Genomic DNA, 26,834 nt, shown 5'->3' with positions numbered 1-26,834 from the left:
TAACATTAAGAAAAGCAGGGCTTCGCTATGTCGTTTTGTTTAGCACTTTTGCTTTATAGCTTCAAATCTTTGGGTTCAAGTCCCAGACTGGCCACTATCATATCAAGTTTGCTCATTCTCCCAGCATCCTCTGGGTACTCTGGTGACCCTGTATAACCTAGTGACCTACAGGTTAGGTTAACTGACTTGTAAATGGCTGGATGAACCATGTGGGAACCAAGAAAACGGTCCAACTTCCTTTAAAACCTTGCTTGCTACAAGGTTAAAAAAAGCAAGTTGAATAAAATGAAGATTTCTGGGTATGTAAAAAGACAAATAAGTTTCTCCTTGTGCATTTGCTTTCAATAATGAAAGAGTCAGTATCAGTGTGGAACCGATACATCTGCTGCACATTCTCTCTCCTTGCTGTAAGGCTTTTATTTATAGAAAATGATGTCACGTGGCCTGAAATTGAGGTTCATTTCAAAGTAGGTGAATGCAGGACAACTATAGGATCTGTGCTGTTTTTTATATTTATTTTTTTGATCTGGAATTTGAACCTGTTTGGTAGGCAATGAAGCTCAGTCAATAGAGGAGTTAATTATTGACTGCAGGGCTGTTTAAATCTTCATATCTATGGCTGCTGTGCTCACCACTGGGGACACTGCCTTCACTGCTGGAAATTCATGACTATATGAGTTCTGTCCATCCACACATCTGTTGTCTGTGGAAGTTTTTACTTTGACGGGGTGGTAAAGGTAGCCCTGGACCATTCACACCACAGTTATCAATGAACCCAATAGTTTGTCAGAGAGAATAAACCACTTCAACTTGGATCAACCCATGGTTTAGGTGTTAAGAGGCTGTGACACTGAATACTCTTCCGCTTTGATCTGCCACAGCTGCTCAGCCTCTGAAGGAAATGTGTCAGACTATCGAAGCAGTGCACTCTCTGTTTGAGTTTTATTTTGGTAGATACCTCGCCTTTCATGTTCATATCAGCTCTCTGTTACTTCTACAATTCTTTGGCTATTATTAGCTGCTAGGTCCTTAAATTAAACCAATGATGAACTTTCTTGATTTGACTGGGTCATGCTGCAGCATGTCTATCGTTCTTAATAGCTGCTTAAAGCCATGTTGCCATGTTCATAAATACATAAATGCTACTACTGTACCTGATTTTCTAACAAAGCCATCTGCAAGCATGCCCTTTTAACAGACATGGATTTAGTGGTCTTACAGGACAGGAAGTGTCAGAACCAACGCTTTAAACGTGTATGTAAGATTTTATAACAACACAAAAAGAGGTGTATCCTCTTCTTAGTTACTAAACCATTCAGTGTCAGGGACTAGGTTTGTCTTTTCAGCTACACTTGGCTAATCAGATCTGTTTAGTAGGAGGTTGCTTCGGACATCCCTTTTCACCACGCCTGAAATGTGTGGTTATTCTCCTGCCCTACATCTGCTTTTTAGTTACAAAAGAGCTTTAATTATCTGAGAGTCAACTTACATCATTTTCCTATCTGCTGGTGTGTTTTAACAGGTTGCTGGCCGTACACCTTGGGGTTTGGGTGCTGAGGATAGTAACCCTTGCTGGCAGTGTTTGTACTGCTGGGAAATGAAATAAAACAGATATATTTGTTTTCTTTAGCCATTCATTCATGTTATAATTTACATAAAATAGTTGCAGATACATATCTATGCTTTTGCTTATCTGTTGGGAATGAGCACTGTGATTGTTAGTAACTTCTTTATAGGATGATTTGTTTACCAATCAAAACGATTCTGCTGCAAATATCTGACATTACTACAGCAATCAATGACATTTTTTACCTCATCTTTGATTAAATATACTGAATGGATATATAGTACGTCCTTCTGAAAAATATTGTTGCTGTATTAGACCCTTGACCATCACAAATACTACTGGGATCACAAAGATGAAGACTCCCTCACCCTTCTTCAAACATCCTGCTATGTTCCTGCCTCACATTCTTTTTTTATTTCTGTGACTTTTCTGGGCTCAAGATTCCTGTGCTTCTTGACTCTTTAATGCATTGGTACATTCTTGTCTAACTTTTTTAGATTTCAGAAATGACACCTGTATTTATGATCATATGTTCACTTATTTTTTGGGGTGTTTAATTGATTCTAAAAAAATATATAATTCACCTTTTCAACCATTTTCTGTCTTGTCTGCCTGTTAGTCTCATTATTATGAAAACATTCTTTTATTTTGCAAACCAATGCCATCTTCTTAGGTGCAGCTCCTCTTGATATCTGAAAGTAGGGTTTAGCTATGAGTGCCAAAGAGAAGACAAAAATCTGTGGGATGGGACAGCCTATCTATCTATCTATCTATCTATCTATCTATCTATCTATCTATCTATCTATCTATCTATCTATCTATCTATCTATCTATTGTAATGAACATCAGGATCCAGGAGGCCAGTTTAATGAAAGGACGGTCTGGGGAACCAACTGCATGGCCTATTTGCTCCTCCAATACAATAGGTGGCAGTCTCCCTAGGCTATGGTCCCTGCATGGATACCCAGAGGGCAGGCTGGGAATTGCAGTCCTGTTAGACAGCCCTGCAGTGTTCCATGTGTGCCACCGGGGGAGTTGCAGGCACACATCATCCCCACTTTAAGGAATTTCCGCCAGACCCAGAATTGCTTCCAGCCTGTAGTGTACTAACATTGGAAGTACTCCTGGATCTGGCATAAAGGAAATTGCTCGACTTCATCCAGGTGAGTCAGAGTCAGAAGAGAAGCTAGAAAACACTTGCCTGAAGTAGCGGAAGGAGAAGGAAGGAATGAAGAAAGAAAGAAAGAAAGAAAGAAAGAAAGAAAGAAAGAAAGAAAGAAAGAAAGAAAGAAAGAAAATATGTCGAATTATGCTATGTTTGTGCATTACCTGTTAAAGGGTATTTGTTAAAATAAATTATTATTTGAACTGGGACTGATGGTATTGGTGTGTTGGAGGATTTGGGGGCTCAGTGACTCCCTCTACAGGTCACACTATCTATCATTGTAAATAGTGCCTATCTATCTATCTATCTATCTATCTATCTATCTATCTATCTATCTATCTATCTAAGACCAAGAGAAAAAGCATTTTTTCACTGTCTGTGTCATAATCATTTTTATTGGGTTAGCACCATTACTCACCGAGTGGTAATAATAGGTCATGATTTGTTTAGTATAATGGATCATGTTTGAACTTATTTCACATGAAAATCTTGTTTGTGAATATCAACAACAGTATACGGTATATGTTAAATTCAGGTAGTCATATTCTGATTTTTCTCACTGCAAAGTATACAGGAATTTCCTTAAAATTAAGATTAATGAAAATATATACCACTGTAGTAGTATAATAAAAAAAAACAGCATAAGATGCACTCTTAAAAATAAAAGTGCCAAAGTGGTTCTTTAGAATGCTGTCAAAGGGAACTATTTTTTATTCCCAAAGAAATCTTCCACATGAAGGTTGCAGAAAGAATATTTCATTTAGATCCACAACAGGCTCCATAAATCACAAGAACTAGATGATAACAGATATGTGGGTAACACTTTAGTTTGCATATTATAAAAATGCATCTATTACTCATTAACTCATAACCTTAACAAAGGCTACTTTTGGTGACCATAACACTTACAAAACATCAGTAAAATGCTCATTTATCTGTCCAATATGGCCTACTAAAATAAGTTCATTCTGAAATAGTCAGAAGTTGCTTAAATATCTTTTGAAATATTGCATATTTCAGCATAATATCTGTAAATCCTCTATGTTCGTGAACCATTTTCCAGTCTATCATAAGCTCTAAATATGTAAATATGCTGCACTGCACAGAAATTAATAACATATTTACTGATGCTTTAGAAGTGCAACCAGCTGTGCTACTCATCTAAGACAGGTTGAAATCTAAGTAATGAGTGTGGATCTCCACATTAACATTTGCAGCGCACCATACAATGTGTTGGTATGACATTCGTAAAAGCAGTGTTAATGTCTGTGATGCGCCATCTGCTGGAATGATTAACGCAATTCATTTTGTTGCTAAAAATGTTTATGATGTGCCATCCTTTGGAATGATTGAGACATAGCAACTGGACTGACACACAGACAGACACACATACACTTATCCTGGATTAAGACCCGAAGAAGCCTTTGTTATGGTTTTGATATATAAGAGTACATGAGTAACAGATGCATTTTTGCGCTACGTAAACTCAAGTGTTGCCGATATGTGAAAGAACAAAGGCTTCATAATTTTAAAATGACTCTCCTTGCATACAATCTCACAACCCAAATTCAGGTTTTCCTCATCTGTTGGTATCCTACTAGGTCATCTACTACACAATTAAAGATTTTTGCTTTGTCCACATTTTAGGAACGTTTTCAAAGTCCAAAGAACCAATTTCATTTGCTAAGAACCCTGCCAACTATGAAACGGTTCTTTGCCAAGCACTGGCTCAACAAGGAAACACACAACCCAGTAAAGTGCCATTAAAGAACCATTATGTTTACGAGTGTAGTGCTCATTGTTTCTATTCTGCCATTACTCCCCTTTATGATTAGGCATGAATATATATATATATTCTTAGATTTAATCTAAGAATTTCTATACGTTATATAAATCATTTTAAAAGTGTCTGTTTTCAGTAATGGTTACATTTTATTAGTAATTATCTGCATTCATTACATCATGGTAGACTTTTAAAAATTTTATTTAGGACTTTAAAACATGTGAGGCCCTTGTTTTCTCTGAAGTTTATTTTTTGCACATTACGTCTCTGCCTGGCAAAATGCAATTCACTTTTATTGCCCTTATGCTCCATGAAGAGGAGTGTTCCCTATCAGTGTTTGATTATAATATCTGGCTTAAAAAAAAAAGATAGCCAACAATTTAATATGACACTATGTTTCGTTCTGCAGTTTTGTAACACAAACGTTTTCTGCATCCTTACTGTCTTCTTTTGTTTGCCTTTGGCATTTTTTCAAATTTGCATTGAAGATTCAATTCAAAGCAGAAATTACACATACTAATCTAACAAACAAGTCCTGCCTTAAGAATTACCCGACGGCTGTATCCTCGATGAAGTAAAATAATAAAAAGGGCTAAATAAAAGTGTTATCTTGTCTTTTTTCTTTACCATGGTTCAGTTTAAATGGCAGCAGATGAATTAACATTAATGAGTGTTTGATAGAAAAAACAGCTCTTTTACATGTATTTTTAATTGCGTAAACCGTTTAATCTTGTTTTGCTAGGTCCAACATCCTATAAGCAATAAGCCAGTTGCGTCACTGCAGACATCCTGTTTATTAAACATTGTATGTGCATCTCTGCTGCAGAATTGTAAAGATCATCAAACAAGAAAATTCTTCCTTGTTTTAACTTACCAAATAAGAGCAATTTCATTATTCGTTTTTGGAACATTTTTACTTTTAAATTAGTTCAGGAAAGCAATGCAATTTTCTAAATGCTGTGAAACAATCCTACCACTGCCTGGAAACAAGGAAGCACCCCTGACACTGACTGGTCTCCTGTCTCCCATGCCTGCCATTTGCTACTATTGATAACCCCTTCCTTCTCATATCCCGATCCTTATTACTGTGCATTCTGCACTTTCTCATCTGCAATTACATCCATCCATCCATTTATCCAGAGCAGGATTACAGGGAAGCTGGAGCTTATCTTAGCAAGTAATGTGAGCAAGGCAGTAACAATTCCTGGCCCATTGCAAGGTGATCACACACACACTTCACTCACATATATACATCAGGGCCAGTTTAGCAGTGCCAATCCAGCTAACCTTCATGGAGGAAACCCAAGCAGACACTTGGAGAACAGGTAAACTCCATACCTGGGACTTGAACACCATGAGTTGAGCTACCATATCACCACCAAACACATCTTCTGTTTTATTTTTTAACTCTGTCTTCCTCATCTGCTCAGGTCTGCTCATATCACAAATCTTTAACATGGCCACCATCTTCACACAAATCTACTCTGCAGGGAATGCGGTCATTTCCATATGCAAAATCTGTATCAGTGACAAACAATGAAATGTGATACTGAGCTCAGGATTGTTCTGCTGTCTTCTAGAGTCAAGAACAGTTTTACAAATTTAAAAATTTCTCTTCTCTGCAAAGCATACAGAAGAGATTTTCTAAGTTTAGAATCAATTTTTATTTTCTGAATCTAAACAGTAAATTCAATGTGTTATTTAATGTTTTTAATAACATAAAAGAGGCGACAGTAACCATATAGAGTACAGTACAAAATTTAGAAGTAATGGTAAGAGTAAGTTTAGATATTCTAGGTGCATATTGCATTGGCATTAAAACTGAGCTTTCATGCTGTAGCACCATCTATCGGGAAAAAAAATAATTTGTAGCCCAAACATAAGGAGCCCAAGTAAGTGGTGCAAGCTGCAAGAGAGACCTTTACAAATAATGAGAAGTCAGATCCTGTGTGCGTATGGGCACATGTTATAATCTTCTATATGAGCATCCCATGGATTTGATTCAATTGGATGCCTCACATTTGAGCTTTTTGCCGAGGACAACCATGATAGGTGTAAAACAAATCTATCTCTGGTAAAGCAACTGCTTGAAATTAAAGGGTAACTAATTGCATTGCTGAAGAATAAAAAGAGTAATGAAGAGTGCCTACAACAAACTGTAATCTGTGTTTCCCTGGAGAGAATGCTATATATTGCACACTCTTAACACTAAGTATGAAGCTATTGCAAAATAAAAGGTTTAAAGGATGATCCCAATCTCCTGCCTTAATTCATCAAATCCCTTTTACAAATATATTTTATTAAAAACTGCATTTTATTGATTCTTATGTTGTTGTAATTGTGACTCTCACCAGGAATTTATAAAGCTTGCGTCTGCACAAACAGAGGTCCAAAATGTACACAACGCAACTTTCCATGCAAAAGTTGGTATTTATTAAAGAAAACTTAAGGGAGAACTCGTGTATATTTACAGCAACTGTAACCTATTCGTATGCAACATTTCGGGGAAACTAGGCAAATGCAGCCAAACCAGCTAAAAGATGAGTCATATGTGTAATAATTCATATCACCAAAGTGTTATTATAATGTGCATTGATGTGACAAACATTAAGCCTCAAAAGTGATGAATATGATGTATAGACTCTATTATAGCTGCAGAGGGCTGGCATCCTGCCTGGGGTTTGTTTTCTGCCTTGCGCCCTGTGTTGGCTGGGATTGGCTCCAGCAGACCCCCGTGACCCTGTAGTTAGGATATAGCGGGTTGGATAATGGATGGACTCTATTATAGTTGCTTTTTAAGAGGGCCAGTGCTGAATGTTCCCACTGAACAACTTATTTGAATTTTCCACAATTTATATCAGCTACCTGTTGTCACGTTTCAGGATTGGAAGCCACTTTTTGTCAATAATTGCATGAAGTAAAAACATAAGTGTGATTCACTCCCTGCTTACACAAAGCTACAAATCACAGCCTATTCATAGCCTAATGGTCTGGTGCAACATGGCTTGTTTGGAGCTACTTGAAGACATACAGTTTACAAAGGGAATGAGCTTTAAGGGACTTTTTTCATCATGATAATGACTGGCTTATGAGCCAATTTATTCTTCCAAGAGCCTTTCTCAGTTGTCCCTGGCATTAAAAAGACAGACTGCCTGAAATCAGGCTGTACCTTTTCACAATGGTTGGCGTTTTGGCAACAAGCACCTACCAGCGGAAACTGCATGACAGGACAGGAATATCTCAACCAAGTTTCAGCTCCTATCATGACTACTGTGCTGGAAGCCATACACAGACCAATAAGGTGCTATATTCAATTTCCATATAGTGTAGGCGTAAAGTTCATCAGAAAAGTTGTGTCTAGTTTATTAAAACATATTACAGTAAGGGCACCTAGCAAGAATTAAGCTGCCTTTGTTAACTGTAAGCAGTTTCATTCCTTTAACATACAGCACAAGCCATCTGTGATGCTGAAATTGACAAATGTCTGGGCTGCTGAAGAATAATAAGGAATCTCCAATTACAGATGCTATTCACAGATTGAAATCAGAGAGTGTACACGTGCTGACTACCCTTCCCATTACATGCAAATTCTGCCACTGATGATGCATGTGTTTTGCCGCTTGAGATCAAACCTTTTTTTCGTGCAGGGTAGAGCAGGTGGAGCTCACCACATTCACAGCAGCAGGCACATGTTGTCATTCAATGTATTTGTGCTTGTCGGTGAAACCTGTGCTTAGGCCACAAAATAAAAGTTATTTTCCTGTATCTCACACTACTTGATGCATCTTGTGGGAGGCTGTTCTGTCTGCCAATAAAGGCCCACAGCATCATCACTGCATATGTATGATGTTCATTAGTATGGATCATGCATGGTAGTTTCAAGGTGGGAAACGGGCAGGATCAAGGGGCGTTCGTGTCTGCAAATTTACAAGACAATTATGGTTTACCAAGGTAAATTGCATACAAAGGTGTATATGCAAGAGTTCATAAATGAGATTTATTTTTTGGTGCATGCAGCCTGTTTTTAGGCATGCATATATTTTCACGCTTGAATCCACAAAATCTATATATATAAAAGTTAATGTAAGTGTGTGTGTATGTATGTATGTATGTTCTAGCATCACTTCTGAACGGCTGGAGTGATTTTCATGAAACTTGGTACTGTACACATGTTTCACATTGGTCGACTAAAAATACTGTAGAGTGAAATCTACCCTAACCCAACCCCTTCTGGGTAGGGTGGGGGGTGATCTTGCGGTCCTCTATGCATGTTATCATCCAGTTGACACTCGGAACGACCACCAGAGGGAGAACAGGAGGTGACTGTCAGCATTCTTTATGTTTCAGCACCACAGCACCCCTGTTGCTTTTGAAATTAAATAGAGTTGGCCAGTTCCGAGCATCAACTGGATGATAACATACATTCATGCCCGCAAGACAAGGACATTAGTGTGTCTTCATTGTTTGTTAATTAATTTTTATTTTTAAAGTTGTGGTTTTTTTCATTTTATTTTTCTCAAACGATTAAAAAAAAAAACACTTTATTTTCTTCTGTTGCACCAGTGATGATAAAATAGCACCTACCAGGAATAAGATACACCAGGAAATGAGGAGAGGTAAAAATGTAGTCAAAAGTACAGAGCAAAGTCATAAACCAAAATTTCAGTTGAACTGATCATCAAACACAAAACACTAACCAAAAACCATTGTTAAAAATTCTAGCAAAAACTCCTTCCAAAATATCTGAGCTAATTGCACTGTGAAAATGTTTGCAAATTATCCACACAATAACAAAATACTCTCTGAAACACAAAATGCCGGTGCCCATGAGAAACAAAATGGCAGCTAAAAACATATAATTAAAAAATAGCAAAATAAAATAGCACAAAATAAGTACACAAATTCCTTCTTCATTTAAAAAAAATCCAAATCATGGAAGTTTGTTATTAAAAGAGACCAGCTATGATGTGCTCCCTGCAATATTTTACCAATTACAGTGCAGATTTGAATAAACCAACTTGAAAAGATGCATGTTGGAAAGCAAAACAATTTCTTTTATTCACAATTTTTGTAATCCATAAAAATAATCAAAGGAACAGACAAAGAGTCATACACAGTGAGTATCAAAAGCAAGACCAAAAACACAAGACAAAATGGTAATGCAAGAATCAAAAAATCGCTTCAAAAAGCACAGATTTTGTGAAGTTGCTTAGTTCTCAGTCCTAGAGCAATGATACCATTTGAGCTCCAGTTTAGTTTCAAAATAAATATAATGTAACTGCTATGTAATTAGTGTTGTATAACAACAATTGCAGAAATGACAAGCAAATAATAAGTAAAAGGAAGGCCCCAGGAACCCAAGCTGTTTGAATAATAGTAAGAATTGACTGACTTGCAGACATAACATCATAGATCTAAAAATTACAAAGGGGAAATGTCAAAGATTTCTCCAATTTATATTCAAACCTGACCAATTCAGAAGAGGGTGGTTGTACATGACAGATTAAAGTCACAATAAAAAATAAACAAAAATTAAAATAAAAACCTGACCCTAAATCTATCAGGCCACCACAGGTGAAATCAGCCACAGCTAGGTGGTAGTAGACACCTTCTTAAATATCTGTCTCTCCTTTCATTTTATGAACTCCATTATTCTTTTCTAGGGCTGAAGGGAGTCACTTATCCTAGCGGCTCTGGGCTCTAGGGTGAAAAAATAATCCTGGATGGGATGGCATTTCGTTGCAAGTCACATGTAATCTTAACATGGATGTCTTTAAGAAGTGAGAGGAAATTGAAAAACCCTCTGATAATGTGACAGTTTAAAGATAAATGAAATTAAAATAAAGTGTTATAGAGCCTAGCCAATTGCACATTTGGCAGCCTGTCCCTCTGCACTCAGAGGCTGAACTGTATCATACTGCAAGCTGGAGGCATGCAGTAAATCAGGAAAAGGGCATGATTTCTTTAAAAAAATGAGAGGGGTGCGTTATGGTGCTTAGAGAGACGGAAAACCATGTGGAACAGTGAACAAGAAAAGAGACAGTAGGTTCTGTTAAGAGAAGATGAAAGCCTGTCTTAGCTGTTGGAGTTAATCCAGGCAGCCAGAAGATTTTGTGAAGACCAAAGGTCAAATAAATTGACATAGAATGGACAGGAATGTCCTATTACAGGATAAATCTGTTGTTTTTTCAGGTCAGTTATTTTTCACAATCTTGGTATGCATTCATTTGCCGTTTGCCATTTTTAAGCTTTTTAAGTTAAGTATTTTTTTCATAAATGTAAAAAATACTGTACCTCTTTTTGTAGATTAAAATGAATTTGCAGAGCACTGAGATAAGTATGAATAAAAGCCATTTTGTTTTGTGTGTGTGTGATGTCCAAGAGGTGGAAGGATAAGGAAAGGCAGCTTCTTTAAAGCACAACCTCCCTCAGAACGCCAGATGGCAGCACCCCTGAGTTGCAGCAGTGCCATGGTTTCCCACAGGGCATCATGGGAATTGAATTCTTTGACTCAACCCAGATGGGTGCCGTGGGTGCCACCAGGGTGTTCTGCGGGGATTGCGGAGTCTTACTTCATGGGGCTCCAGCCTTACCTGGCAGTGCTACCAGGCCAGGCTTTCAGGACACTGAAAGTACTTCCAGGGATTACTTCAAAGGAGCTGCCTGCCACTACTCCGGGAGCCAGAGTCAGGAGGAAGAGGGACGAAGCTTGCTAGAGGAGCAGTGGAGGTGGAAGGAGAGAAAAAAAGAACTGCTATGCGCTTAATTTTCTTTTGGTTTCTCTGAGTTATTAAGACACATGCAAATGCACTCATTGCCTGTGACTCTCAGAAGTAGCATTTTTGTCTGGGGTGAGGTTTCTTATTTGGTTTCTTAGTATTGCAGCTTCTAGTTCTGCTAATTTCAGAGGTTTCAGATCTGCCTTTAGTTATGTGTGGTTTTAAGCTAGCAGTATCATGCATCAGCCTTAATGCAGTGTTAATTTTATTACAGTGAAGTGTTTTGCTTAGACAACAATAAGGCAGTGGCAAGTTCTTAGAGTGTCTTTTTGAATTTGTTTGCCATCATCTAAGTATTTTTATTTATTTCCTGCATTTTATGATTTTCCCTTGTACAAAACCAAATATTCAGTGTTGTATGTTTGGTTTTGTGTATGTGGAGATGTGTAAGGAAACCTGACTTTCTGTCTGGGAACCAGGCATGAGATTCAAACTCCAAGATGCTAGATCACTGAAGCATGCCCTCCTGCACAAGAACTGTTCATTTACAGTATTCAGCATTCAGTTTACTAGTAAATCACCTTCCCATTGCCAATACTATATACATGGCTCTACATTTCACTGCAATAAAGATCTTTGGTGCTGTTCTACTTGATTATTTACAGTACATGAAAATTCCACCTATGATGCTAGCATTAAGCAGAAAACTAGATGGAAATGTGTCCTTAACCCGGAAAAAATAGTCTATAACTTCATTTTTTGTCATAACAATATCTCATAAACATATTACTGTATGGTGGCTGAGTGGGTAGCTCTGCTGCCTCGCAGTTAGGAGACTTGCGTTCGCTTCCCGGGTCCTCCCTGGGTGGAGTTTGCATGTTCTCCCCGTGTCTGCGTGGGTTTCCTCTGGGTACTCCGGTTTCCTCCCACAGTCTAAAGACATGCCAGTTAGGTGCATTGATGATCCTAAATTGTCCCTAGTGTGTGCTTGGTGTGTGTGTGCCCTGCGGTGGGCTGGTGCCCTGCCTGGGGTTTGTTTCCTGCCTTGCACCCTGTGTTGGCTGGGATTGGCTTCAGCAGACCCCTGTAACCCTGTAGTTAGGATATAGCTGAGATGTTACTGTATGCTACCTAAAAACACATTTTTTTCATATTTCTTGACATTTGCAACGATACCCCATATATCTCATTTTAGGCTGTAAAAAAAGGTATGAAATTTTTTAAAAATATGTACAAAATGCTTCACCTAAGAATATAATTCCCATTGCAAATAAATGTATATTACAATAACTTCCACCAGAAAAATATTGAACTTATCCTTTAAGAGGCTAGGCAATGACATTCTTCCCTCTCGTGCGTATGCTTTAATCTGTTAAGCCAAATCAGAAAGCCTTCTCCTTCTCTATGTTACTCGGGTGACAGCCTTCCTTCACACACGTTAATATTTAATTTCTCTTAAGTATATTTAAAAAATTCCAAACATTATGCTTCAAGTTATACTTTTAAGCACTGTTCAGTTTTAGAAGGAGACACAGGTATAAGTGAATACCATGTTGTTTAACTCACTGTTGTTTCTGGATGCTTTCAGCTCTCAGTCCCATAAATCATATTGTTTTTGCATGAAGCACGGAGCAGAATGGAACAGAACAGAACAGAACAGAATGTATGTTTGCAGTCTCTGGAATCTATGGTTAAAGAGAACTTCAAAAATAAAATGTTTATATTATCTTTATTCATCTGTTTCAAGCAACGCGCTATCAGTGCATGCTCCCAGCATGTCATCTCATCTGGAGTAGTGTGGAAGTGATGGTCGCAAGGCAGAACATCCTGGAAATCATGCACAAAAGAAAAAAAAAATCAGAAAAAACTCTGAGATGCTCCTTCCTGTGGCAGCTCCTCTTCATTCTAGCATGTAGCATCTATTCTGCTTCTCTGTCGATATCCATGTTTCAGGACTTTCCTTCCATTATTCAATCAATTGCACCCTTTCCTTCTTCCCTTATACTGTACCCTTCCTGGCTTTTCCTTTGCCTCATTATCATTTCCATCAGGTGTCTTCTGCTTTTCATCTTTCCAGCTCAATTTTTCCATTGTTCTTTATTTCAACATCTTCAAGCAATTTTCTCATTTCTCTGTGTCTGTGTTTGTGAACCATGCAGAGTTAAGTGGCTTGTTTCATTAAGACCTAAGCTTTCATGCTCTAGCTGAAATATAATAAAACTCTTTTTACTCATCTTCAAAAAGAGGCTGAGCTCTGTCAGGAAGACATTGACAAAAAAACAAGTTTAGTAGTTTAGACAATTATGCAAGCAACTTGTCTTCATAGCTTTTGGAGTATTAGACTGAAAGAGGAGACGTTTGAAGTAATGTTGGGAGATATGACTATCTGTTGGCTAAAATGAGAGTGAATAGGAGAAAGTTATGCAGTGGAGTTGCTGTCTGAATAGCGGGTTATATTTACAGCACCAGAAACAGCACTCTTCATTTTCTATAATGAACACTCACCCATTGGGCTTTACCAATCCATCCATTTCACTCATTTTCTAAAACTGCTTCCTCCATTACAAAGCTACAAGTTGTAAATTTCTCATGGAGGTCCAGGCCCTGATTGGGATGTCAAACCATCACAGAGCACACTCAGACAAACACCCACCATCATCTACTCATTCTGAGACTCCTTAGAGTTGTTAATTAACTTGTATGACTTTGGAATATTATAGGAAATCTGAGCATGCAGGCAGAAACTCATTCAAAAATGATAAAACATAAGCACCAAATTAGCAGTGCCCTGACTGCAAACTGCACTGGCAGCACTGGATGGGTGAAATTTTAATGTTAACCAGACATCACCTTGGTTTAAAATACCAAACTACTGTATGGCACAATAGTTTAATTTTACTGTATATTTTAATGTATTTTTATTTGTATCATTCTGAAGGTAAATACAGTGAGAAACTAAAGATTTTTAATGGTGAATGTTGGATTCTTATTCTATTACTTTTGTGGAAGATCAGCCCGGATACAGATAGACACAGGACAGCCAGAAGTCCAAACCACACACAAACACGTTTATTTTCTTTAGCACAGTGTCCTTTTTCCTTTCTTTATTCTTCACTTCTGCCGCCTCCACTCCTCTCCCACAAGCTCTGTCCTCTGCCTCCCGACTCTGGCCCTTTAATGGAGTGAGCGGCACCAACAGGGCTGCACCATACTCCAACTCCCATGAAGCCCTGTGGGAGTTCGAGGCACTGCTGCAGCCCAGAGGGGTTGCAATGTAGCGTCCCTGGGGAAGTAACACTCTGGCCACACTTGCCCCCCTCGGTCCTCCTAGTGTGGAGACGTTCCGGCAAGGTTAAGGGCCCCGTCCGCATGCTACACTTTTTTAGGTCTCAGAAAGGTAACCTTGATCTGTAAACCTTATACTGTTGATTTATACTTTAGTAAGTAGAAAAATCAGCAAAAAAAACTGAATAATAAAAAATAATGAATTCAATAAAATAATGTAATAATAAAAATTAGTCTGTTGGGAAAGCTTTTCCCTCTACAGAAGATGAGCCTGGAAGTGTTCCCCAAGGACAACGGGTCAGGGTCAGCTGTATTCTGGTGACACACAAACAGTACAGTTCACCCCTAAGGGTCTCGGAGGCTAGTGTGTGTTAGATGACTCCAGACTGGACTCATTTAGGGGACATGATCTACAGTAAGAAGCCCATAGAGAGAAACCGCATTTACTGGAGAGCTGGAAAAAGAATGAGAAATCACAGCCAAGAAAATGTTTGTATCTTATAAAAATAACTTGGCTTTCCTCTTGAAAGGAAGGAGGATATTCTGTTCTTTAAAAAAATAAAAGTTGACAGGCTTTTGGATTAGTGGTGGAGGATGAATGTGTCTCCCAGATAAGTCTGCCGCTGCAGGAAAAAAAAGACACACGCATTGTGATTTGAAGATACTCAAAAGCAAGCAAGTGGTATTACTTTTTCCCCTTGTTTCAGGCATTAATATATAAAGGGAAGAATACACCAAAAATATCAAAAGGGAACTGAAAAGACGAAATGGTGGTGGTATGTTTTTTATCATGCCAATGAACTCTTATAATGAGATTGTGCAGTGCCAGTAAACACTTGCAGATGCTTCCCAAGCATCTTTACTGCATTTCATTTTGAACAAAAATGCTCAAAACAACTAACTCACAAGCAACATGACAGTCAGGAGACACACCTATGCGAGTGAGGTTCTCATTAACAAGCAGGTGGGAGCCACATGTGTATGAAGCAAACCATCACCTCACTGCATTTCCCCGTAATAGGCTGCAATTATGTTCAAAATCCCCAGTAATGCAACATTCATTGTCATCATCTTCTATTGTAAAAGTCTCCAAATCCTGTAAGAGAAATTAGTTCTTGCTAACAATTATTTATTTAACAGGAGGCTATATAAAGTATAGATGTGCTCTTTTTCGTCCAAGGGACAGTCCAGCCAATTTACAGTCAGCATAAACATGAACATCGTGTAAATGTGTGAATGTGTGTCTGAAGCACTATGCTTAAAGTCTGCATTTAGTAAGCTTACCAACACATCTTGTATAGCTTCTACTGTGGAGGAAATGGTGATGGTTATCTTTAAAGATTTGTTAAGGGCCACCATAAGGTGGGTTTCCACCTATAAAGAGGAGCAATCCCCCAACCACACCAAAGAGGAATCGGCTGAGGAAACAATAATTTGCCTAAGTCAGTGTTTCTCAGCCTGCAGTGGTATGTGAAGAACTGCTGAGTGGTACATGATGGAACTCAGTACAAAAGGTATGATTGATTGAAGGGAGAGAGAAAGAGAAAGAGAACCTCACTGCACTGGAGAGACCTGAATAGACAAAGAAGAAACTCTTCAGCCTAAAAGTTCATGAAAATTTCCTCTTAGAATACTGGGAAAGATGCTGCATCTGATGCCATAGTAGACAATGAAGGGGCTGTCACTGGGTGGGTCACCTGACCAATTTCTGAAGGGCAGATGTGTCCTTAACTGAAATTTTTGATGTCATTAGAGCTCATTGGTTGTGCACAAGAGGATTTTGTGAAGATTGTGTTGCACATTTGGATTTATGCAAAACAAGTAATTAGAGATTCTTTCATGGGCATTTTGATATTGTTCGCTGATGTTCCAATTTGTTTCCATTCAAGCCCATTATAGCACAAGTTTTGTCCTCTCCATTGTTCATGAATACGTGAGATGAAACATTTTTTCCTGATATCACTACAAAAACATGGGGCGAGTAACTGGTACAAAAATGTAATTGTTCTCTTTTTGTTGAACTGAAGTCAGCAGCCTTATCACATGCACTTCAGAACAGGTAATCCACCTGAAGCTAAGCATGTTTAGGTTCAGCCAGACCTTAGATGGGAGACCAACTAGGAGAAGCTGGGGTTGCTGCTGGAAGAGATGAAACCCTCAAGGGGCTGTAACCCCATAGTCTGTAAGTAGATTCCAATGTCTCAGCCTATCTGATAAGACATATATCCAAGGTCTTGACTATCTAAGGTCATAAACAAATCCATGGGCACACTTTGCTTTCTGATGTTCCGGTTAAATTTCCCACCACATCCTGGTCATTCAGACCCCTTATGTCTCTTATTGGCTAACTATATCTCCCATTCCTACACCTCTTAATATTGTACTGCCGCATAAATGACTGTTGTCACATCATCCAGGCAGATGCTATGCATTGGTGATGATTGAAATGGTTTCCTACTGTCTATGTAAAGCACTTTGATTAAGTTAGAAAAGCATCATATAAATGTAATTTATTATTATTAATATTATTATTATGTAAATTGTTAATTTGATTTCATATGTAACTAATGAATTTGAATTTTGGCAAGGAGTTTGGTTAAATCATGCCTATTATTTAAAAATCCACCTTGGTTTAGAGTAAAATAATGAAACCAAAAAGGACAAAACCAAACTAAATGTCTCAACAGTATAAAAATTTTAACAATCACCCTTTGTTACAGCACCATACATAGCCCTGATAAATGAATTTCCATTCATCCTCTGATTGTAATGAACATTGCTACAAAAGTGCACCCAATCATCTCTCCATTTTATAATCAGCTTATGGATGGAGTTCCACCTTCTCAGATATCCATCTACAACAGTAGCAAAATTAGCTGCTGTATATGTTCATTCTAAAATAAAATTGATTTAGCTAGTGTTTCAAAATGTTCACATTTGTGTGGTTTTGATAGTAACGACGTGAAACATGAGGGAAATCTCTAATGATATGACATGCATTTCATTAATGGAAGTGCATAATCTGTGAAAACAGTCTTCAGAACACTTACAGATCATCATTCAAGTGATTATTTGTCTCTGCAGTGTGACCTACTAACAAAAATTCACTTTGGAGGGCATATTTTATGGTGAGGAAAGGGGCATGAAGGCACCAAAAGGACACAGCAAAAAGTGGCCAAAAACAAGCAAGGTCAGAACTAGGAAGATTATGCATATTGGAGGTCAAAAAAAAAAAACCCAGAAGTCCTAACTACCTAAAGTTCATTTCCCTAAATAGCTAGCTAAACATTCGAAGAACGTTTTTAGTTTGTTTTATAGTTTGTTTATCCTAGGGGGTTAGTGTCAGTGCAATGCCATGTAAAATTGCTGTCAAACTTTTGATTCCACCTGCATTGTCACCCTAAATCACATGACCACAACAAAGCCCGTCCAAAGAAGGACACCATGAAGATATTCCAAACAAAGACACTAATATTAATGACATTAAAGTTTAAAGGAATATTCCACCCAAAAAGATATTTTTTATATGCTACTTAACTTCTGTACGTTGTAGTGATGGCTGAGAAAAAATGATCATTAATGCAGAATGGAGAGAAAGAAGTTTATCATATAACAGAACTCAACGAAAGCCAGTACTGTATAAAAGCAAACAATGTGAAAAACGTCCATGGGAAAAAGAAAACTAGTGTTGCTTAATCCATATATTTGTTATCTAGTCACATACCCAAAATGTGCACAAACAATGATTTTTAGCAAAAATATTGTAAAAAAAATATTTCCAGAATTATCAGCACATACAGAAACAGGACATTCAAAGACTCACAGGAAGGACTTTATGAATGAAGACAGGACTCTTGACCAATAAGTAAGGGGGAGAGGCAGGTCTTCAAGTCAAAAAGTCATTCCCATGAGTGTTTGGGTTTCCTATTGCTGTACACATTAACAATTCCAGATACAACAATAGTTCAGCAAAAAAAGTATTCATGTAGCATGTCTTGAGAAAGCGGCTGGACAACAGACATGTGGTTTGTGCAACATGTAAGTGGTAACAGAGTAACATGAGATAGTTTTTCTTTTCTTTGGACATTTTTCACATTGTGTGTGATTTTACAGCATTGAGTTCTGTTACATGATAAACTTCTTTCTCTCCATTCTGAATGAAAACATGAGATTAAAACATTTTCTCATCCAGCACTACCAAGTACATAGGGTAAGTAACATATACACAAAATATTATATTTTTGTGGTGTATTTCTTTTCACCAAGACTAATGACGATGCAAACCATGGCACCTACAGCAGCCAAGCTTTGACTCCAGTCATGTCATTTTTATGAAGACACAAGCTGAAACATTCAGTGAATGTGACATCACAGTGGCCTCTTTAAAGAGATTCCCACAGGTGTGGTTCCACATACAGAAGAACAAACTATGAAATTCCACAGGTAGTTCAGTAAGCCTTCAAAAATGATTATGCCAATAAAACCATCTTACTTTCTTTACCATACAGTTTACTACTTAGCTCAGTTCCTGGTGTTAGTGGAAAAACAGAATTACCAGCCTTGCTTTGCCCAAAATCACAAAAAAGTGCAAGCAGCTAAAATGGAAATCTAGAAATCAGGAGATGATTATGATTAGAAAAGCTTAAGTTAACTGTTGTCAGAGGACAGGCAAGGAAGAAATCAGTAAAAAACGATGATCAAAAAGTCAAAAAATGATGGACAAAAATCAGGACAAAAACAAAAAATAAAAAAGAGAAAACTACACTTTAGAAATTGGGCTTGATTTTTTATAGACGTATCTCAAAACTGTTGCAGAAACTACAAGGTATATACTTTTGGTAAGAGAAATTAAATTTGACTGGGACTCAGATTTTAAAATGGGCCAAAGTCAAAACCAGGAAGGCAAACAATCATTATTCAGAATGGACCCCAGGGGAAAATGCAGGAATGTAGTCAAGAAACAAGACAAGATGAAATCAGTATAAAAAAAATAAAAAGATTCTCTAAAAGAACAAAAATTGGCATAGGATAGTTAAACTTTTTATAGTCATGTAGTGCCGAGATAGAATATGACAATGGTGTTGGGTCACCTGATAGCAACCAGCACAGGAACCATCAATAAACCTGGTCATGAACACAGTGAGCAAAATGGCATCTCAGTAAATACTAGTAATAATAATTGTGTGATTAATTAGAATATCACCATGCCAATGGATGTATTATTTGCAAAATGGACTGAAACATGAGGTAATTGAACAGCCATAATAAAAATAAAGAAATCAAATAGCCCATTTGTTATGGGACAAAACATAAAGCCAAATTTCATATTAAAAGATACAGAGCCAAAATCATGTCTGCCTAAAATTTAGATAGATAGATAGATAGATAGATAGATAGATAGATAGATAGATAGATAGATAGATAGATAGATAGACTTTATTTGTCCACATTTGGATTTTTACAGAAGCTTTTTGAATAGTTCCTTGTCTGAATATCTAAATATCTTACAATACAATAAATTGTTTTTTAAACCATTTTAACCAATACAATGACACCATCCTCAATAACGACACCAATTACAACGTTAAATGCAGGGTCACTAAGTGTAATAGAACCCGAGATTAAAGTCATTACTAACATCAAAACAGTAAAGAAAAGACAGATCTTAAAACAGTGTCATGATGACATCATCACCAATATGTTAACAAAAGTATGAAAAATAATTGAAATTCAAAAGTCATTCACCAAGCTCGATCCACCCATCCATTTTCTAACCCGCTGAATGCGAATACAGGATCATGGGGGTCTGCTGGAGCCAATCCCAGCCAACACAGGGCACAAGGCAGGAACCAATCCCGAGCAGGGTGCCAACCCACCGCAGGACCAAGCTTGATCCTTGAAACACAAAACTAATAATTACAATACATAATAAATAAAACTCAACAAAAATATAATGTGTAACTTTAATAAGTACCATTCATTATAAAGGGTAAAAGACTGCCTCAATGCCATCTTAGGCACCCACATTGTGGTGGTGTCACACTTACCAATGGCAGTCTCAACAAAATGGCAATGCCTTGCAATCTAAACAAATGTTCATCATTCTCAAATTGGCTTAATTACGTACTCAGAAGGAAAGTGAAGAGAAAGTGAAGAACTGAAAATTAAACATCTGTTTTAGGCTTCAAATCACTTGGATGATACATGTATGATTAGAAAGGGGGAACAAATCTGTGATTTAAGAATGAACTGACATGATGGAGTTAAAACACTGACAAGCTATGAAATTAAATAAGAATCGTTATTGATGAGGATTGGCTTATAATTAAGCAACTGACTTGGAACAAAAACCAGCAGCCACTGCAGCTCTCCAGGACCAGAGTTGACCACCCCTGTTATATGCACTGTAATTAGAATAGAATTTTATTTTAATTTGCTGTCCATTTTATTATTATCATTTCACCTCTATCGATCCATCTTTTTCTATACAATTTTTTCCTTTATAGTTGGTATAGAAGAGTAGAAAGTGAGTGGGTTGATTATTCCCACATCCCAAAGACACGTGTGAGGTAAACTGGCAATGTCAAGTTGTATCTAGGTCAATGTGGATGTGCGTGTGTGTGGCAGTGAGTTAACACCCCATCCAATGTTGGTTCCTGCCTTGTGTCGAGTGTCAGGCTCCTGCATCACTAAACTGGACTATGAAGTTTTGAGATGGTTGCTGTAGTAGTAGGAAGTGCTATTTACAAGCTATTTAGCAACCTTCTGCTGTCTTATCTAGTATACTATTTTGGTCAGCACACTGCTGAAGTAACATTGAGGGTCATGAAGCAATTCAAAGAAGTGCAAGAAAGAACATTCTAACTTTGATAGCCTGACAACTCAGCCATTTTGTTCGAAATGACATGCTGTTTTTCTTTAATAAAAAAAAAGATGGGCTGAAACACTTCAATTTACTAATAGCACACAGGCAAAGTCTGATGGGCTGAGTGCTTTCTGCTTCACTATCATTTTTATATTCTTTTTGATAGAGATTACCAAGGAAACAAGATTATTCCTTTAGCTCAGCAGGTTCCTCACTTGCTTTTAAGCTCCTTAGGAGAGATGGAAAGTGTAAGGTCATGGATTAGCAGCCAAGGTATGATCCACTTACAGCATTGATATCCCTCTTCGATGATCATTTTACTTCTTTAGCAATGGCTAAATTAAAAATTGGAAGTTATATGGTAATCATTTAGTATAAACAACTAAACATTATCAGCTTCTAAAATGTTCTGTGTTAACTTTACTTGCCACGTAGTAGACCAGTGTTTCTTGTTTCATGTGATGTGTAACGTAGCTCTGTCAGAGATTGGAACTGTAAAGTTTCCCTTAAAGAAATGAAAGATGTTTAGTTTGGGTTTCCTATCAGAAGCAGTATTGATGTGAGTAAAAAACTATATTAAATGTCAACTGCCACTCCAGTTAAAGCTATTTCTTGTTTTTTTTTTCTGCAGGTATGCTGTTACATCCTGTTACTAATGTGGCCACCGTTGTGCGGAAAACTTTCAAGAAAGTACAGGAAGTGACAGAGCATTTGCCTGCTCTCTCCCTGGAGAAAAGGAACCCACGCCCATCTATCTGTCCGTAATAAAGCTCCTCACACTTTGTCAGCAGCTTTGAGACTATGGAGGTAGAAGGGTCAGGTTCAGTTTAATAGAAACAACAAGAAAGTAGGAGAAAGCAATACCACATTTTTCTCAATTATCAGAGACGTAACTTGTTATTAGCTTTTTTTCCACCTATGTCCACAATCCCCATTCTGGGTTTGGCTCCTGCCTTGTGCCTGAGGCTGCTGGGATGGAGTCTTGTCTCTGTGATTCTAAACTGGATTTGCCAGAATTCATTAAGGTGAATGAAGTGTTATCATTTAATAAGTTTTTCTCATTACACTACTCAGTTTGAGCCTGTATGGTGTGATACACAACACATGGCTTACAATTAAGAAAAGCTGCAAATGACTATATAGAAGAAAACTGCACAATCATTTGGAAGGTGAATCTGAACTGCTGCTATCTCGCTGCCATAGCCAAGCACCAGTGTCAGCTGAATTTATAGCTGCATCTTTGAGCGTGGATGGCTTATTGAAAGTGGGTTTCCTTCCCTTTCCCAAAGCAATTCCTTTGCAGATTGACTTTGATGACTCCTTTCCAAAGAAAGGCTTTGTTAAGAACCAGCGTACCATGCTGAGCTCCGTAAATGAAGATGTCACCTGTGTTTTGATCCCCTCAAGATTGCAATCACCAACAATTATCTTAAGTGAGGCTGGTGTATTTTTTAGTGATTAGGAGCTCTGTTGCTGTGAAAGCATACAGACACTCAGGCTTTAGTTGGATTAAGTCACGTAGGCAAGAACACATCACTAGCCACCAAGATAATAATAAATCTGGAGCAGTAATTTTTGTTTTAAACCCACTTTATGAAAAATATTTGTAGGATGTTAAAAAAAATGTAACTGTATATTATTAACCACAAATATGTTAAAGTAAAGAATATTTTAGCAAAACTACAATATAAAAAAGGTATCAGGGACACTTCTGTTACAATATTGTAACAGCCTTTTTAAAAGTTACAGTGAAGAACTTAAAAGGAACATCAAAAGGTGTGGAAACATGAGTTCACTTTTTTAAATTTTCTCCAGAGGCCACCTGACTGGTCATTTTGAATATCTACCTGGATCCTGACAGATAAATGAAAGTTGCTTATCACGTGTGGTCAGTTTACTGTCCTGGAAATTAGGAGAGACAGACATCCATGAAGAGAAAGGATAAACATGAGTATAATTAGGATAACAGAGAAACAGAAGGAGAGAGAATTATCACTGAAAAAGGGAAAACGTCTCAGTGACCAGCTATCCAATCACCAAGCCTGACCAGGAGCTGAAGAGTGATAAAAGTGAAATAACATTCAATTATAAAAATAACAGAACCTGGAAAGTTAATTCAGAATTATTTTGCTGATTTATTCTCTTGATTAACTTCAAAGCTTAAGAAAATGTAGCATATATGCAGATGGCATGGTGGTGCTATGATTAGATTCATCATTCTGACTCTGAATCACACGCTTGGTCTTTTTCTGTATGGAATTTGAATATTCTTCATTTGGGCATTCGTCAGGGCACATGGATTTTGCTTCCACATCCCCAAAGATGTACTGTAAAGGTTAGGTTAGCTGGGGACAAAGTGTGCCCTGCAGTGGACTGGCACCCTGCTTAGAATGTCTTTATGTCTCATGTCCAGCGATAAAGAACATAAACTCCATTCCCCTGAAAATCTAAGGCTTCCAAATTTTATGTAAAATTTTGTTGACTTGGCAATAAGGAACATTAAAATAAAAATTCAGAAAATAAATGTAAAAACTAAGATGTCATTTGGTATATATGATATAAAATGGCATGGAATGAAACTAGTTTTCTGGAAGATGTCATGCTTTCTGCTTTACTTACATGTTTTCTTGTCATTATTTCTGGGAGCTGAAGCTTGTAACAAATATGATAGGTGTAAGGCAGGAATGGCCCCTGCAATGGAGAGAGAGCTTTTGGCTCAAATGTTATTCACAATGTGTTACAGTGCTGAGTGTCATTGGCAGGAAGCTTTATCCACTACTGTGTTTGTGCCAGTAAAAATGTGATCTGCTTTCTACTGTTTAATTTATCATTCAATAATAGTACATTTTTAGGCTGTAAAACTTCCTGAAACCTCTACTTAATTTTTTCTGTTTTCAATTTCAACAGATAGTTCAAAGGAATAGCTGTTTAATATCTGTAGATTGAGAAATTCAAAATAAACAGACAGCTTGAACTTTAGCCAAACAGAATAATTTTCTTTTTCTTCTTGCGGTGGTTCTTTGGTGTCACTGGTACTTTGGTCAAGTTACCCCCACTGCAACAGCAACAAATGAGAGAAATTGCTACACTAATGACAGACCTCCATCAAATAAATCACTACTACAATCAGGACTTGCTGCAGTAAGATGACCCATTTGCACCAGGAATAATGGCTGAAGACTGGGATTGGCTCCAGCAGACCCCCGTGACCCTGTGTTCGGATTCAGCGGGTTGGAAAAATGGATGGATGGATAATGGCTGAAGATATTCTTTTGCCAATTTCATGTTTTTTAACATTCTTTTCTGCATCTGCCAGATGTTTGTTTAAGCCTTAAGGCCTATATAGTCATAAGTATACTGTACATCCAAATGTATATACAGTATGCATCTACTGGAGGTGTTTTCTTGTCTTATTGTTAGTATATATGCAACACTTGCACTCTCCCATTAGGTAATATAGTTTTCCTTTTCTGTTATATGTCTGTATTCTGTCTTGAATGTCTGAGTCAGTTTATCAATATAGGTGCATTCTGAAGCTTTACTAGATATTTTAAATTCTGACGTGTGGTGCTGAGTGAGCAGAAGCAACATACATGCAGCAACAACATACTCATAGATAGATAGATAGATAGATAGATAGATAGATAGATAGATAGATAGATAGATAGATAGATACTTTATTCATCCCCTCATAGTCTTAATGCAGATGATCTGAGTTTCTGGAGGAATTTTGATTCTCCTCAGGAGCATGTGAATCACTTTGCCATCATCTGTTTTAACGTCCAGACGGCATCATATTTCAGTCTTGACAAGCCTACCTAAATTATTTATTTTGTCTTCCTTGGAGTCTACTGATGTAAGACATCTTTTGCTTTCATGATTCACCTTCCTCGGATACTGTATACTACATATCAATGTCATTTTGTTTTAATCAACACTATGCAAATGCTAAATTCACAGTTCTGGTAAGCACCTAATATTTCTGGAGGAACAATACTTTTTGCAAGAAATATTGAATAAATGTATCTCGAGAGGTGGTGTTCAGTAGATTCATGCTGTCAAAGTTTCATTTGGGTCCACCTTTTCACCTTTCATGGTTGGGTTAATCTTCAGTTTTTTTTTGAGACCCTTTGTCTTCTTTAGTTTAATCCCCAACTGGGCCAGGCTTCTTCTCTCAGGTGCTGTGGCAATTAGTGACGCAGTCACCTGAAGGAGGTTTAAGAATGTGCGTGTGCTACAGACCTTTGCTGTGGCAGTGCCGTTATCCAATATTTAATAAAGTTGCATGTATAGTACTTACATTTTGTGTTGTTGTTTTGTTTTTAACTTTGGATTGTTTTAGGATTGTTGGAATCCTGCTAACTCTTGGGGGGTTAAAAAAATATAAAAAAGCTGATAGAAGATAAAAGGTTAGCACTGGAAAATGCTAAGATGAAGTCAGGGACATGCAGGAATTCAGAACACACACAAAAATAAAAAAATCATCAAATCCCAATATTATAAAGAGGATTCATAGTCATAAAGATAAAAGCAAATATCAAAATTTTATCTAGAATTATTTAGTCCTCATTAACTAAATAAAAGAACAAAATTGCAAAAAGGCTTTCTGAGTAAATTTCATAGGGGGTACTGCCATATTTTATAAACATGATGCCTTGACATAAGACATAGCCAAAGGAAATTATGTGACTGGCAGCAGAAAACAGCATGGCTGTGCTTGAGAAAACAACAAAAGTTCATAATGATATGTCCATAATAATGATAAAAAATATTCACATACCTAAAATACAAAATTGGCACATATAAAACTTTTAAATTAAGTTTCTGGTGATTACAAAACAAGGAATCACTTTTTTTTTTTGCTTTTTTGCCTCCACTTTTGAGGTCTTAGGATTATGAGCTAGTTGAGTATGGTGATAAGGTTTTCTCCTACTTTTGTTTTCCTCAGTTGTCTAGCTTCTATTATTTTTTTATATCTGTTCTGTTACAGTATGTCTGTAAAATCATGTCTGTGTGGTGACTGAGGGTCTAGTGCAGAATGAAGACTTTTTAAAGCGCTAGCTCAGTCTACCAAGTTAGAAGTGAGTAAAAGAAGGACTTTATACTGTAATAGTTGGAAAAGGAGGAGGAGGAGGCAGCCACCTATTTGGTTAATGGAAACTAAAGTGCTGCTGATCAGAGACAGCTTTTGCATGGAACCTAAAAAAGAGTTGGTAAATGAAACCCAGGACCAAAGCCATCATGAGATGAAAACACTTTAATATACTAAATTACTTTGTCAAAGGAAACAAAATTCATTCATTCATTCAGACAGCCCTCATTTCCCAATAAAAGAAGCCAGACTCTATTCTGACAGCACTGGATCCAGGCCAGAAAGATCTGAGTATAGTTTGATTTCATTTGAATTCTTGATATTGGTTTATGCTTTGCAGTCATTTGAACTTTATCTT

The 26,834-nt window shown here is 37.3% G+C and overlaps 1 protein-coding gene across 6 annotated transcripts in view; it reads right to left on the bottom strand.

The window, feature by feature from the left end:
* Nucleotides 1-26,834, bottom strand: part of avpr2ab (arginine vasopressin receptor 2a, duplicate b) — a 151,626-nt gene that overhangs the window by 74,531 nt on the left and 50,261 nt on the right. For 2 of the 6 annotated variants that reach the window (XM_039774041.1, XM_039774043.1), the window contains exon 2: nt 1,490-1,590. The exons of 3 other annotated variants lie outside the window; for them this stretch is intronic. The gene's annotated coding sequence lies outside the window, so the exon portion shown is untranslated. The remainder of the gene's footprint in view (nt 1-1,489; nt 1,591-26,834) is intronic. One more of the 6 variants, XM_039774044.1, reaches the window with a different exon arrangement.

This window comes from Polypterus senegalus, chromosome 13 (assembly GCF_016835505.1).
Source record: "Polypterus senegalus isolate Bchr_013 chromosome 13, ASM1683550v1, whole genome shotgun sequence".
In the NCBI taxonomy this organism is placed as follows: Eukaryota; Metazoa; Chordata; class Cladistia; order Polypteriformes; family Polypteridae; genus Polypterus; species Polypterus senegalus.
This window is presented reverse-complemented; position numbering and strand designations above follow the sequence as displayed.